The sequence below is a fragment of the Pinus tabuliformis genome, chromosome X, assembly GCF_031772625.1.
Source record: "Pinus tabuliformis cultivar Carrire ecotype Pingquan chromosome X, CPIR1, whole genome shotgun sequence".
In the NCBI taxonomy this organism is placed as follows: Eukaryota; Viridiplantae; Streptophyta; class Pinopsida; order Pinales; family Pinaceae; genus Pinus; species Pinus tabuliformis.
The window spans coordinates 1,214,243,060-1,214,260,931 of NC_142308.1; positions in this window are offsets into that span (position 1 = coordinate 1,214,243,060).

Genomic DNA, 17,872 nt, shown 5'->3' on the forward strand with positions numbered 1-17,872 from the left:
AGTTTAGACCTTGGAGATCCGAAATTACATAGATACAATAAATTCAATATCGAGCTCCTAGAAGGAAAGAAAAAGCATGCATTCAAGGATCATTGCAATAAGGACCACACATCAACAATCAAGGGTAACTCTCCTACAACAATGTATGTATGATTAGTGTCTACATTTGAAATATGAGTATCATCTTTGACATATGTTTTTGCAGGACAACGTAAGTACATACATGGTCTCGGTGATATCTCTATGTCTCTATATGTCACAGTTAGTTTTCATACCACATTTTGGATGTCCTATTCTGGATACTACACATTTGATGCTACATATTCTTGATGCTACACCAAGTCTGCTAAATATATATGATGTTGTAAGTTCATGTTACTTGTCTTGTCATAGTTGATATAATGGTCTTTGTTGTTGTACTTAGAACTTGGTCCATCACAAGTCTAGGGTCTGTCATCAGTGTCTATTGTATATATCTTTAGGTTAGTTTTGGATATAGTATTGCATGGAGTCTAGGCCTATATCAAGAGTGGGAGTCTTTGTCTACTGCTATAACAAGTCAACAACAAAATTGATAAGCACACTTCAGGTACGCATTGTAATTTTAATTTGTATTTATTCATTATTATGCACTTAAATGTGTTTTGCAGGTAGAGGTAAGTTGAAGGGTATTTTGTTTTGTTTTGGGATTGGTTTCGTCGAACAAATTTTGCATGAAAGTAGAAGAATATTCAAGTAAAACTTCAAGAAATAATTAGGGGAATTTTGAGGTTTAAAATGGGCCTCCTAAGGAAATTATAAAATAATAGTGGAAATAATAAAATAAGATTAGATTACATCGTCAAATTTTAGAGGAAAAAAGACAACTATTTTTCAACTCGTATTTTCCACTTATCTCCATATGGGTTTACTCAAATTTCGAGCAGAAACACTTGTTGGATGCAGAATTTGATTCCTCATCCAAGGAGTACCCATGCTACATACTTTCAATGGACCCTACTGCACGAAAAATGAGAAATACATGAAAATCGTGATTGCAATCACGTTTTTTCATGTATTTCTCATTTTTCATGTAGTAAGGTCCATCAAAAGTATGCAACATGGGTGCTCCTTGGATGAGGAATTAAATTTTTCATCCAATGAGTACTCCTACTCGAAATTTGAGTAAAACTTAGGGATATAAGATGAAAATACGAGTTGAAAAAGTTATTTTATTATTTTATTATTTTTTAATATTTGTACCTTTTCACTCCAAAAATGGTGAATCATCCCCCATGGTTGACATCATCATCTTGAATCATATTGGTTCTTATAAAGTTTATTTGGGTTGTACATTTTTCTTAGGAGGCCCATTTTAGACCTCAAAAATCCCCTAATTTGAATTCCAGAGAAAAAGTATCAAATCAAAGGAAGCATTGCAGCAGGACATCCTTTGAAGACATGACAACCATCCGTATATTGTGAAGAAGTGTCAAGACCAAGAGTCGTCATTGTAAATTTGTAAAAGAGTCATTTGCAAAAGTGTCATCATTGGAAGAGTCATTATTGTAAAAGAGTCATTCTACCTAGAGTCGAAAAGGAATTATTGGGAGGTATAGGAGTCTCTGTTGGGATGATGTCATGGTTGGGTTGTAGGTCATAGTGTGATTGGGTGTTCGGTCAAAATCGTTGTAAATCATATTGTATCGTGGATCGTTGTCCCTGGTATAGGAATCCATACTCTTGTCTCATTTCAGTCATTATATGGTGGCAGGGAGGTGCTAGGCTGGTACATGAAGTCGCCTACAGGTTGGAGCCTGTGAACACTTCAGGGTGGTAGGTTTTTCTAGGATGTTGGGGCATCCATTCAATTAACTACTGAAGAAACCAGGGCATTGGGGCATCCTTTCGGTGGGAGCTAGAGAATAATGCTTTTCTAGAATATAGGAAGTTGTTTCTTTCATTTCAGTTGGGGTGGAAGCTTAAAGAATTTATTAGAAAAGTGTTCGGTGGTTTTTGACCCGGAGGGGGTTTCCCACCTAAAATTCTTGTGTCCACTATGTTCTTTTATTTACTGTTATTATTGCATAAACATTAATATTGAAGATTAATAATGCTCTGAAAATATTTAAAATTGTTAATTGCTAAGGAATGTTAATTCACCCCCCCTCTTAGTATTTCCAACATACGAAAATACCTCACACTGTTGTTGATGAAGGATCTTTTGTTAGCATTCTATCCTCGACTGCTTGGAAAGCTTTGGGTTCCCCTTTGCTTGTTTTGGCCACTTCGAATTTGTTTTCATTTAAAAAAATAACCAGTCAACCCTTAGGGATCCTTCCTCAGATTCTTGTCACCTTGGGAAGAAATATTGTATGCATTGATGTTATGGTCGTCATGGGCCCCTTGGACTACAATTTTCTCCTGGGATGAGACTATATTTATTCTATGAATGTTGTTGTGTCCACACTCTTTCAAGTGATGTGCTTCCCACATGATGGAAGGATTGTGACTATCGATGAGCTTTCATTTGTTGGTCCTGAATTGGCTTCCAATCATCCTAACTTTGTAAGTGCTTCGAATATTCAAGTGGTATCTCCCCAGCCACACCTTTATTATGTGGAAACTTATCCCATGCCCTTACCTACTATTGAAGAGGAGCCTCTCATTGTTTTCTCAACTTATTTTGACCTAGATCTAGTAGCAGATATGGTGAGTCCTTTACTAGGAGCATTGGAGATTTATCTTTCTTTTGGATTCCTTGATATGTATCCTTTCCAAAGAATTGTTCTCTCGACTTATGAGAACATCTTGGAAACTATGTTCTTTTACAGGCCATGATCAAGAAATAAGATCCCAAAGGAGAGTTTCATTTCTTGTGTCAAGCTCCTTAAAAAATGAAACAAGGTTCCCAGAGCAGAGTTACTTGTCTTGTGTCAAGCTCGTTAAAAAATGAAACCTGGTCCCTTGAGCATAGTTATTTTCTTGTGTCAAGCTCGTTAAAAAATGAAACATATCCCCTTCCAAATCGTGTCTTTGATTAGATCTTGTAGATGTCAAGTTGATTCTTTCATTTGATCTCGTAAATGAACCTTCATTCCATTCACCTATTAGTAACCAATAGTCTACTTCGATGAATGAAATGAAGCTTGGAGGGGATGTGCCTACAATTGAATCATTATGTTGGGGGCATGCAAACTTATTTTAAGCATATTTTTTCTTTGTTTCAAGCTTGTGTAAAACTAAAACCACTCTCAAGCACAGTTTTTCTCATGTTTCAATCTTGTTAAAAAATGAAACCATCTTCAATTATTCTCAAGCATAGTTTCCACATGTTTCAATCTTGTGTAAAAATGAAACTATTTTCATCTTATCTCTCATGATTTCCAATTTTTTCATCCTGATTCTTCCAGATGAGCCTTGGTTTTCTCATTCCATCGTCACCCTATGCTTGGCCAATCATATTATTTCACTTGGTTGTTTTACCCTTTCCTGAGGAACCTTTCCTGAGGCACTGTTGTGATGAGTGGTCTTCTTAGCCAGCCTCTTGACCTCTACGTGTTTTGACCAGTTCCATCATGACTGGAACCAATTGCTACACTATATACCACTCGTTCCTCCAGGATGAGTCCTCTTTCATCTCTTTTCAAACTCCTAAAACATGAAAATATTGTCGATCACTTGTATTTTCGAACTTGTTAAAGTAAATGAAAATACGTCTACTCAGTATAAGTTTAACGCTTTTCCGAACTAGGATAAACTATTTACAAAAAAAGGAATGCTTTACTCGAACATGACTAAAAGGTTCTCCTGAGTATCATTTTCTACCTTTTCATACTCAAGAGACTAAATTTACGAAAAGGAACCTTTGGATTTATTTTTTTGCCTCTTTTTCAAACTCTCTAAACATGAAAAATAAGTCGAGTTACACATTTGTTGGACTCGTAAAAACATCAAACAACGTTGGACTCGTCGAACATGATGGGGTCGAACCACTCCTTCTCAAGGTTTGTTAAAAATACTCAGAAGGATTCATCTGAAGGATGAACTTATAGATCAATCATATGTTATCCTCCTCAAGCTTGTCAAAAATAAAGAGGTACTGACTAGAAATGGTTGGGGAAATTGGGGAAACATGGTACTTAACCTATTAATGGCAGTGAGTCACTCTTGAACATGACACTCTTTCACTTCATCTCTGTGACTATTGGGTTTGGAAATATGCTTGCCTCATTGGATAATCATACCATGTTAAAAGACTCCGTGTTCGGTTTTGTTTCAATGCTGCCAACTCCATAAAGTGTTGTCGATATGTTCAAGATAATTCCTTCAGTTGATATTTGCTACAATATTGAGCCTTCATTCGTGTTAGTCGTTCCTAAACCAGCTCTTCATCAGCATCATTCTGTCTCAAATAATTGATACTTGTTTCCTATCGTTGATGAGGGACACATCAATGCCCTCCTATGACGGGTCACTTCCTGTCGACATCAGCTCATTGTCCAGGAAGTTGACTTTGAAACTCCCTTTGGTACCTTGGAGCTTGCATACATCAATGGAAATTTTCCTCGCTCTCGGTGAAATTGGCCTTTGACCAAAAGATTATGTTCAATCTTTGACTTCATCTCATTTATTCATGCCACATAGATTGTATTGTAGTACCTTGAAAACCATTATCATCATCGATGGTTTCTCTCGCGTCTATCAACGACTTACATCCTTGGCCAATAATCAAATGGTGTCTACCATGTTCAACTCCAACTCATTTATTTGCATGGATAGACTTGTACTATTAAGTGATCGAGTGAACAAGGTGGAATATCGTAGATCTAGTTCCATCCATCTGGGCTGCAATTTCAAGATTCATACAAGATTGCAAAGTATGGTGGATTTGATCATCCAGAAAGTCATCCAAGCATGGGTCCACACTTTGTCATCAGCGGACGAGATTTATTAATATTAGCAATGATATCATGATGATAATATGTATTGTAACACATGATGATCTCGACCTATTTATTCTTGATCTGGACTTGTCACAAGCTAATGCACTTCAGTCTTCAGCCACTGCCTCTGACTTTGCACTTTAGGGGGAAATGTGTTACAGGTCATTTTGTCACATCAACCCAAAAGGCCTACAAATTAGATCAATCAACATCTATTAATACTTTTTCATAATCCCTTTGTAAATCCCTAAGCATCATTTCTCCAAAAAGTTTGATTTTCTGGATCTATCTGCTAAAAAACCATATTTTTAGGCCCAGCGCACCTTGTGTTTTGTCCACCAACATTGGGTGCAAGTTGCATACCTGAGCATCAGCATTGACCAATGCGTGTTGCTCCATTCTATAGGTGCGCTAATTCTAGAAATTCGAGAGAATTAAAATAAATAAATAAATAAATAAATATCGAATATTCCTCTTCTTGAAGCTTCTAAGATGGTTTTAACCATTTATCATGGATAGAGATCTCGAAATCCTATCTGATCCCATCTTGGATACCTTATTACTTATCTCTTGAGCTTATCCTCCCTCATAAGTGGATCTCAAGCCTAGATTGGTAAATCCCAAACTACCATGTTTACCCTATAAATTCACTACCTCCATGGAGTCTAAGTTGGATTTTGGAGATTACTAGGTTGGCTTTTGGAAATTGCTAGTGCCCTCATGTTGTTGCTTTGAACTTAAGGAATCATCATTTAGGGTTGAGTGTGAAGGTTTTCTTTGTGACAAGGAAGGACAAGTCATTTTTGGAGACATCTACAAAGTCAGCTTCTATATTGGTTGTAATTCTCTCCTCTATTTATTAATACAAAAAGCATCATGTTTTCCTATACTTGTGTTATGCTTATGATATTGTATCTCAATGTCATGTTGACTCATTGAATAAAGATATTGGATTATGCTATGCAGATATTGTATTGCCTTTGGTTTTTGAGCCGAGAGGCTCATTCTACAGCCCAATATGAGAGGATGTGTAAGTTTGTTCGTCCATCTGTGCCTCCTTAAAATAAAATTAAAAAAAAAAATTATGTTCTAAATAGAAAAATAATGTTTCCTATAATAAAAATAAATGAATAGAAGTCAAAAAATGTATGAGTAAAATGTTTAAATCTTGTACTTTTCAAAATAGCTAACAAGATATTTAAATAAACTATTTGAAGATCTATGTTAATTAATTTACGCTGATATCAACTTCATTTATATCTATTTATAGATAAAAACAAAAACAAAAAACAAAAAAACATTTTAATGTTGTGTATAAAAAAAAATATTCAATGTAGGTTATCAATAACATATTTTAATAAAAATTAATATTGAAATATACTTAAAAATATATTAATAATAAAAATCGATTTTAATTTGCTTGATAAAATGTTTGGTTGTACATGTGATGTAAAATATTTTATTGTAAATTACATATATATGATATATCATTTGAAGAAATTTTATCCCTCTCGGCTATGTTAGATCTGTACTTAAGATGGATCTATGCTAGTTTTCGTCATTGTTGCAGGTTCCATTTATAGCACGTGGAGCTAGGATTGGAGCTTAGAAGCGAAGCGGACAAAAGGACTTGCTACTAATTCCAGGTAGGTTCCTTTTATGTATTCCAATCTCTCTAAGGAAAACATTAATTATTTTTGTCCTCTGTTGTTCTACATCATACCACTAGATCTAAGGAATTCATTTTTGTCTATAGAAGTGAAAGTTCCACATAACAATCATGTTATGGCATGACATCATCATGGTAACAATATACATTTCCCCTCCAAAGGGGTCCCAGACGATCATGATCATAAAACATCCTTAAGAGCAAGGAAATTTCTATCAAGTAGGTGCAATGCTAGACTACGGGCGTCCTGCCATCTCAAGGGTACATCTGCTCTCAAGGTAATGTCCTAACTCTAATAGATAGTCTCCAAGGTCTTCGAGACAAGAGAGGGTGTCATCAATTTTGTTAATTCATCCCAAGGGAAACACACCTCAATAAGTGTTCAATGCCTCTTCTCAAAGTGCCTTGTGTTATCATCACAATGGTTGGATGTCCTCTCTAAAATTCTAGAGAAGCATCCATCATGAAATTCCTCAAGGGTTGTGGGTTGTTCCTATAAGAAATATCTAGCACACATACTTAAAGAATCAAATGAGATCAACATCATGGTTGCAAAAACCATAAGACCATCAAAGTGGGCCATATTAAATGTGTAAGCAATCAAAGTACTTCACATAAGTAAGATATTCAAATGTATTCCTAGCTTGTGATTTTACAAAATTTATCATGCTTATGTATGGGAGGGTTATGACATGGCCCTATTAAGCGCTTCCAACCCTAGGGCAATAAATAATTCTTAGGCCAACCGCTTCAGAAGAGAGGTGTATGTAATAGGTGTTATGGGTTGGGGTTTACTTCATGAATGGATTCATGGTCTTGTGCTAGGCTATATCAAAATATTGTCCATAAGCACCTTTGTAGAGGAAGTGTTTAGCTTGCTTGATTTACCTTCCTCGACTTTGCTTTTCCAAGCCCCCATAATTTCCCTTTTATTTCTTTACATACCTTGTTTAACAACTTCATTGATTATCATGCAATAATGAAATAAATGCTTTAGTGATAGACAGTTTATCACTTTGTTGTGTAGGTTTTAACCTTGTACAAAAATTACCCACAAATGAATTCTTCAAATAGAGAAATAAACCATGTCGCGAAAAAAAACCAATATACATAAGATATTTTCCCTTGGATCCCAAAACTAGGACTACTAGTTTGATTTTTCATTATATTCCTTTCAATGTTGCAATACATATATATATGTTGAAGCATTCATAAACCCCAATCGATAACCATGGATTAGTACATAACCGTAGTTCCCTTGACCAGGTCTACAAAATACCATGGGCAAAAAACCATCACGTCCAAAACCATGTGCAAAACCCATGTACAAAACCATGGGTAGGTTCGCCCACCATCTTTGGGTCTACCCCAACATGTTGGCACCAAGATGTTTTTAAAGAGTACATTTTACTTTGATAGGTATGATATGCATGGATACTCTCAAGGACAAATGGATATATAAGAGGGCATAGAACTCAAGCTATAATTTGCCTTTATCTTTCATTACATCTCTTGTCATTCTTTTGCATTTCATCATTAGCTCATGCTCTTTCTTTTCCTATAGTTGCATCGACCTTGTGTTGATGTTTAATATAGCAGCGGAAGGTATTTTGTTCCACACAACAATGTATAATATATATTATATTTATATATAATCAATAATTAATTAATAATAATAATAAATGGAAAATACATGTCTATTAATAAAAAGGCACCCCAACGGTCGTCAATTATAATCATACATCAATCAATATCTCATATATATTATATCAATCTAATAATGTTTACTCAATCATAAAAATGAAATTAAGGTTGATAATTTTTCAAGTGTGTAATTATTGATCATAAGGAAATAATTACCAAGATCTGAAAATAAGAAAGAATTCAACATGGTATCAGAGCCATAAGATCTTGCAAGGAAAAATACGTGTTAAATTTTTGGGTTGTTACAATCTTTATGTAACAACATATTTACTTTTTACTCCTACCTAAATTTATGCAAAGAATTCCATAAATTATGGTGGGCAGTAATTCCTAGTAAATTTGTTTAATTATTGTAATATAAAGAATGTATTGCATATTTACTTTTTACTTCTCCTAAATTTATGCAAAGAATCACATAAATTATGGAGGAACAATTTAACAAAGAACACTATGTGGGTCAATTATAGCCTAATTCCAATGGAGTAAAATACAAATTTTAATATGAGGAGAGATTTAACCTCATAACACCAATGAGTAAATGGTTAAAGAATATGTTTGGGGTGAATAACGACATATATCCACTATTGTTCATAAGAAATTAACCTAAGAGATTTAAAGGGCATCTCAAAGGATTCTCCTAAGATCAAGCAATCATTTAAGATCTGCCAAGTAGTCTAGACCATGCTCATGCCACTTGAACTTGGATCAATTGGGAGCTTGGATGAGATAAAGTATTCATAATTAATTAATATCATAGAATAAATTTGAACTAAGCTCTAGAAAGTAGAGTAGCAGGACCATGATAAGGGGTCACGTTCAAGCCTTATTAGGCAGTTTCAGGAACAAATTTGAAAGCTACTCCAGATCCATAAGAAGCTTAGGAGAAAGGTTTCCAATGATGTGATTCATAGGGTGTTGATGAACATTGGAATTCATAGGGTTTGTAAATGCTAGAAGACTATGTTGGAAACTAGATCACTACTGAGAGGGAGGGTGAATCAGTAATGAAAGCACTTATAAATTTTTCTCCAATTAATTATTCTTTAACCATGCACAAGTTGAAACACGTAAACATAGATCAGAGCATCAAATATGGAAATGCAACCATAAAAACAATCAACATATTGGACACAAGTATGCCTGGTGTAAAACCCTTTCTGAGGGAAAAAAAACACATGTTGTTGTTTCGCTGCTCAAATTCTATTATGTCAAACAGTTCTTTACATAGAGATACAAATGTGGCTACTATCAAATGGGGATTGCTTCTCATGTGGATATACGGACTACCATTCTTTGAATACCACCACGATCAACGATCCTCGCCTGATTACTCTTGAACTATCAATCGACTCTACAGACCCCAATCTACTGGAATCCACCATGACCAACGAGCCTCACCCGATTTTTTCCCAACTATCCAACCACCATTGGATTGAGAAAATTAATCACTTACTTTTATTTCGCCAGAGTGCTCCAACTCCTCTCCTCTATGTGGGTCTTGTTTCAAAATATTTTAGATTGGAACTGAGAACTGCTCAACATGAGCACTCCAGCTACATATCTTCAAATCACACAATAAAAAACAAATCTCCAACCTCCAAATACACTACAATCAGCAAAAACAATCTCTTCAAAACACTACTCCAATCCACACTTCATATTCTCACTCACTACACAAATATGATGGTTGAAACATACTCTACTATCTACTGCAACACCTGCAAACTGCTTCAGAAATTTTGCAATACAATCCTCACACAACTTGCAAACTCTTCTTCAAGCTCACACTCACTCTAGACACTAGGATAACCAACAAAACTATCATTGAGCTATCTCTAATGAATAAATGAACTGAGATGTTCAACTCAAAAATTACTTAGAACCAAAACTCTGTTCATATGCTTGATTCAATCCGAATTCATCTCATTGACTCTATCAAACTACTAACTCCACTTGTCTTTTGATATTTTCAATTTTAATTAAATTTTGGAGATCCCAACAACTTTTCTATACCATAAACCGAAAAGTTTTGAACAATAATGTTGCCAAAGCACCAAAATTAGCTGACAAGCGCAATAAATCCAAAGAAAAACTCATGAAAAGCCTCAATCACATGCACAACATAGGTAGAATCGACTGGAACACCTCAATCGCTCCCATAGGCTTGTTTGCCAGCTATTGGAGCTTTTCAACCACTCCCATAGGCTTGGCTCCATGCGACTAGGGAAAAAGCTAAAGAAAAACATTGAAACATCAGTCCAAGACCTGTTCCAACTGATGAATCATCTTCTTCAGCTCCTGAACATCCCTCCAAGCCTCTATAACAAGTCTGCAACTGATGACATAGGCCAAGAACTCCTGCAACAAATCAGTGACAAGTAGTCCCTAGTCTGCCAACCTTATCACCATGACCAACACCTGTAGTTCCTCAAGCAATAATGACAACTAGTCTAAACACCTGTAGCAACATCTCTAACTCTTGTAGCAACATCTCCAACTTCTACAATAACAGCATCATGTCATCCAACTACCTCCAACACTGGTAGAGGCACTTCCAACACAAGCAACCACATCTCAACACATGTAGTAGCAATTCCAATGCTTCCTACGCATGTAGAAGCATATGCAACACCTATAGCAGCACTCCAAGCTCATGCAACAACAGCATCTCCAACATATGTGGCAAGTCAATCATTAACCTATGACAAGCCATCATATCATACCTTGTAGCCATCTCTACTCAACCTCCCATTCCTGCACTAGGTCATGTCATAAACATGTTGACATCAATGTCAACTAACAAGACCATCAAACTGAACACTGCAACAACCAAACACTCATCACACATCATGAGGTAGACATAGGCATATGATGAACAACACCAAGACCCTATTGACATCAATGTCAACACTACAATGCCAACAAACTCCCCCTTTGGCATTGATGTCAACATCAATCTAACATCTAAGGTTGATCTCCATGTACTCTCCAAAAACTGAAGTTTCAACTCTGAAGTTGATCTTTATCCATCCAAATTCTCTCGCCCTTTGACATCAATGGAAAAGGTACATACCAACACTGAAGACAATGCCAATAATGTGTCGGATGAGAGAAGGACTCCCCCTATCATACTCAACACCATATTGATGCAACCCATAGAATTATTCTCGTGAAAGATGAGCATGTGAAACAAGAAACTATGTTGCCAACACCTCTAGCCAATGTCATGCAATCTTTGAAAATGAACATGCTCCCCCTAAGCATGTAATGGATTTGCAAACACACATCATTTTTTGTTGTAGAAACACATTTGTATGTTGCAATAAGCCTCCTTGCCAAGTGCAAGAGACTACTCCTCATGAACCATGACTCTAACTGACTTTAAGTAATGATATACAATGAAGTACAATACATACAATGCTTCATGGAGAAAATACATAGTTGTGACAAATACTAACATATGACTCCTTCATAAGCACACCTATCACCAACCATGACTCTATGGACCAAAGTTTACATCATGCACCTAATATATAGGGGATACATCAAATATATGTAAAATAATACATGACTTGGACTCCCATTGACCCATACATAGATAATGACAAGACATATTAGACACCATGGGTCTCTCCATGAGCAATACACCCAAAAGATGACAAAATGATAGTACATGGCTTTTACATCTACACATAAGTGTGCTCTCGTCTATGCATTCCCAATACAATAATATAACATGAGTACATGGCAACAATGAACAACAAAATGTGTTCCATATAGAAACAATAACTATAATACAATCCATGGCACGATAATACTATCCAAACCATATGCTAGTGCATGCCCACTCAACACCTTGGCCATCACCATCCCATCAATAAAGATCCTGCAGCAAAATCATGATAACCACTAGCATCCACCACCATGCTCCACATGCATCAACAACAAGATCAATTAATGGAAACAACATAGCAATATGTCATAGAAGTAGCATCAAATATATCCATATCATCATGAAGTTCATCAACTGACAATATACTAATCATCAACTCAAGCACGAACAACACATCAATAAGCAGCAGCAGCAATATCATAAGATTTGGCACTGTAGCATTATTTGTAGCACTAAACTCATCATCTCCTCATCATAGGTGAGCAACATATCATCAATAAGGCACAAGCAGCAAATAAGTGAGCAAAAAATCATCACTATACATCAGCAACAACATAAATCAACTCATCAGCATCTTGGTTCATAAACATGTGCAGCAATGTATTCTCTCCAAATATGAGCAGCAATATAAATCAACATGACTTAACCATATGAATATCCAACACAGCATAAGAAGCATCATACTCTCTCTCCATGCAATAGCAACACATGATTCAGCCATCTAATACATATCAGTAGCATGCATGATTCATCTAGAATAGAAGGCATGAGCAATAAAGTGCATACTCTAGATGAACTATCTCCAACACATCATCAGATCTCCATGGAAGCTATATATAGAAAAATATGACATAAATCGGATTTAGAAATATGAGCACTATAAATGTACCAACTATGTCATACAAGCACATCATCCTACAATATGTGATAATAGCAACAATAATCCTTCCTGCATCAATGTCAAATATATGCACTGCATGCTCCTACATAGGAACACAATACCAACCATCTATAACTTAGGAAGCAACAATGCTCCCCTTGAATGTGTGATCCTCCATCACACCATAATCAAGCACATAAAAATACAAGGCTGAAAAATTTCATTAGCATCAATAGAAACCAAAACATATAGCTACTCCAAAAACTATCAACAGATGTACATGGTTGATCCAACTAAAAACAAACTAGAATAGAAATAGATCAGAAATGAAAATGCACTCCAAACCTCATGAACTCCCCCTGAACACATGCATCTCTCAATATGCAGATTTATCTTCATGCACTCTTTCATATATGGTTGCACATCCAAAAATATACATGCAACTCATGATGCAACCATATGCTCCCCCTGAGACCATGCAGGCCTCAGTTTTTGGTGGGAGTTCCTTGTTTCTCTTTTCTCCTCCATACTTTTATCTGTTGATCCTTCTTCTTCTTGTGTGGTTGACCTTGCATATTTTCCTTTCTTTGATTCGATCTCCTGAAACACATGGGCATCTTACAATCCTTGGCCTTATGGCCAATATTGTCACACAAAAAACATCTAATGTGACCAAGGAACTGAGGAATAGCTTGATATATTCTGTTGATATGATTTGTATTCCTTGCATGTGCCCTACAGTCAATAGCCCTATGGCCAAAATCATTGCATGAGAAACAATAACCATAAAATGGACTATTATACCTTAATGATGGAGATCTTCTTTGCATGCATGCTTGATATTGCATCTCCTTTGGTTGCTTCTTTTGATGAGAGGATTTGATCTCTCCATCACTGCACATTGTTTATGTGTCCACGTACTCCACAGTTGTAACATTTTCAAATTCAATTCTTCTTCTTTTGCCTTCTTCTCTTATTCTTCTACTTCTTGCATGGTTAGTGACTTTGTTGTTGATTCTCCATTTTCTTGCTACCACTAGCTGCTCCAATATTTTCAGATTTGTTTGTTGATGCTTGAGCACTAGATCTAAGCTACTCTAATTCTTGCCTTGCAGAAATTGCTTCAACCTTCAATTTATGGATCTCATCCTCCAACTCCTTGTACTACTTCCTCATTCCATTTTTTATTTTTTTTCTTATTCCAATTGAGTTTTCAGATCTGAAATTTTTTCTTTGAATTCAAACTCCTTTTCATCAAACATTTGCAGCAGCATTTGTTGATCTTTATTTTCAGCCAAGAGCCTTTGAATCTTTGCTTCTAATGCCATTATATTTGATTGCTCTTCATATTTGCCACGGATTTCTTCTTGTTGTCCCTCTAGATCATCGCTTTAGTAATCATTGCTATCACTAGAAATTTCATCTCCATCTTGTGAGTTGGCTTGATTTATCACTGAGATATGTGTTGACTCCTTTTCATTTTTCTCCAATCCTGAAATCTGCAATTTTCCTCCAAGATACAAACTTTGCAACCTATCCAACATATCTTTTGCATTATCACAATGACTCACATACATGCTATCATATTTTGAAATACTATGAAAAATAATATTTTTAGCCATATCATCAAATTCATCTCTAACTCCATACTCTACTAATAGCAAAATATTTTCATCAAGAGAAAAAATATGAATCCAATTTCATCCTCCAAGTTGCAAATTTTCCTTCTTAAAGCATTGGAATTCCTTGCCGATCCATTTCGAAAAATTTACAAAATTCTTCCAAAAACTCCAAGATCCACTCTCCGACATCAAGCTACAACCAACAACCCCGCTCTGATACCAATTGTTGGAAACTAGATCACTACTGGGAGGGGCGGGTGAATCAGTAGTGAAGGCACTTATAATTTTTTCTCCAATTAATTATTCTTTAACCATGCACAAGTTGAAACACATAAACATAGATCAGAGCATCAAATATAGACATGCAACCATAAAATAAATCAACACAATGGACACAAGTATGTATGGTGGAAAACCCTCTCCAGGGAAAAAAGCCACCCATTGTTGTTACACAACTCAAATTCTATTATGTCAAACAATTATTTACATAGAGATACAAATATGGCTACTATCAAATGGAGATTGTTTCTCATGTGGATCTATGAACTACCATCCACTGAAGGCCACCACGATCAACAATCCTCACTCGGTTACTCCTAAACTATCAATCGACACTACAAACCCTAATCTACTGGGAGCCACTATGACCAACGAGCCTTGCCCAGTTTCTGCTGAACTATCCAACCACCATTGGATTGGGAAAATTTCTCACTTACTTTGATTTCTTCAGAGTCCTCCAACTCCTCTCCTCTATGTGGTTCTCTTTTCAGAATATTTCAAACTAGAACCGAGAACTGCTCAATATGAGCACTACAGCAACATATATTCAAAGCGCGCAATGAAAAACAAATCTCGAACCTCCAAATACACTATAATCAGCGAAAACAATATCTTCAAAACACTACTCCAATCCACACTTCATCTTCTCACTCACTACACAAATATGATGGTTGAAACATACTCTACTATCTGTTGCAACACCTGAAAATTGCTTCAAAAAATCTGCAATAAAATCCTCACAAAGCTTGCACACTCTTCTCCAAGCTCACACTCACTCCACACACTAGGATAACAAAGGTTACTTGGGAGCGGCAGTGGGAGTGGGAGCGACATTTCCAGAAGTTCCCGGTTTGGGAGCGATTCCGGGAGCATTTTTTATATAATATATATTTTTTTTATATTTTTTATATTTTGATGCATATATGTCAACAAATGAATGTAGAATGATGACTTAGATATAAAAAACATTATAAAAAAAAAAAACATAGATTGAACCATATAACAACAATCATCTAGAAGTTATAATCTTCATCAACCACGTCCACAAGTTAGTAACATACAACATATTGAGTCTCATGATTCATCAATCTTAAAATTTCAAGCTTTCAAAATTCGATATATAACATTTATCATCATTGATCACCAAAGTTGTACTTGTAATCTAAGTGTAACCATTACAACAAATAATATCTAAAATGAAATGAAATGAAACAACTTTCAACTTTCACGAAGCATCATATTCATAATTCATTACTAATGAGTTATAATTGCCAACTTCAAACTTAAATTGTTATATATGGTTTACAAAAAATATCATAATAAATATGAAAGAGACAATAGTTATAAAAACTACTAGAAACTAGAAAAGACAAGTAAATCTATTATCTAATGCTAATGCTTGGACCTCTTGCCACCACGAGAAATGTCTAATTTTTTAGTCTTGTTGGAAAATCAGGATCTTTCTCATTAATATCACCCCCTAAGCATTAATGTCCAGAGGTATCTTTGTCATTACCTCTGGATCTGTATAGGTATCTTTGTCATTAATATCACCCTCTAAGCATTAACATAAGATAGACAAAGCATAGCATATCAAGTCAAGATTTTGTTTGAGCGATGCGTACATTTTTAGGAGGGTCATGATAGAGGAGTTTAACAACCAATGTCACTAACATCAAGGTACATAGAGAGATTGGTGCTCTTGATTAAATATGAGTTCCATACCCTAATACATGACAAAATCCAATGGAAACATTGCAATCCCCCCAATCCGGAAATCCTGAAAAAAAAAATTGATAAGTTTGTTGGATTTTGAATGAAATCTAAAATTTTACTTTCTCCATATGAAATCCAATGAGGTCGGAACCACTCTCAAGCATCCTGATTCATTTCATGGTAATGTTAAAATTTTAAGTAAAAGGATGAAAAACTTTAATAATTTAACATTACCATGAATTGCATATCAATATTAGGGCCATAGGCTTGATCATTAAGCTACCCCACTCAAAAATTATTTGTTTCTTTGAAAAAAAATTGCATTTGGAATATTACTGCAAAAAAAAATTTGCAAAAAACACTAAACACTCTCGACCAAGAAGCGTTTTTTTGCCAGGAACGCGCTCTCGAGGCACTCCCACCCGGAGCGCGAATTGGGAGCGGGATCGTGAGGGGGTTGGGCCGCTGCCCCACAACCCTGAGGAGAACCAAAAAAACTATCATTGATCTATCTCCAATAAATAGATGAACTGAGATACTCAACTCAATAATTACTTAGAACTACTAAGTCGCAAAACTTTGTTCATATGCTCGATTTGATCAGGACTCAGCTCATTGACTCTATCAAACCACTAACTCCACTTTCCTTTTAATAATTTAAGCTTTGATTAATTTATAGACATCCCACGAACTTTTCCAACCATAAACCGAAAATTTTCAAACAAGAATGTCGCGAAAACACCAAAATTAGCTGACAAGCATGAGAAATTCGTGAAAAATATTGGTCGCACGCACAACAAAGAATAGAGTCGACTAGAACACCTCAGTCGCTGCCATAGGCCTGTCTGCCAACGACTGGAGCTTTTCAGCGACTCCCACAGGCTTGGCTCCATGCAATTGGGGCAAAAGCTAAAGAAAAACATTGAAACATCAGTCTGGGACCCCTGTCAGCTGATTGATCATCTTCTTCAGCTCTTGAACATCCCTCCAAGCCTTTCTAAAAAGTCTGTAACTGATGACATAGGCCAAGAACTCTTGCAACAAATCAATGACAAGTAGTCCCTAGTCTACCAACCTTATCACCAAGACCAACACCTCCAGCTCCTCAAGCAGCAATGGCAACCTAACTAAACACCTCCAACACCTTTAGCAACATCTCTAACTCCTATAGAAACATCTCCAACTCCTGCAGTAGCAGCATCATGTCATCCAACTACCACCAACATTGATAGAGGCACCTCCAACACAAGCAACCACATCTCAACACATGTAACAACAACTCCAATGCTTCCTACACATGTAGAAGCGTATGTAACACTTGTGGCAACACTCCAATCTCCTTTAGCAGTAGCATCTCCAACATATGTGGAAATTCAATCATTAACCTATGATAAGCCATCATAT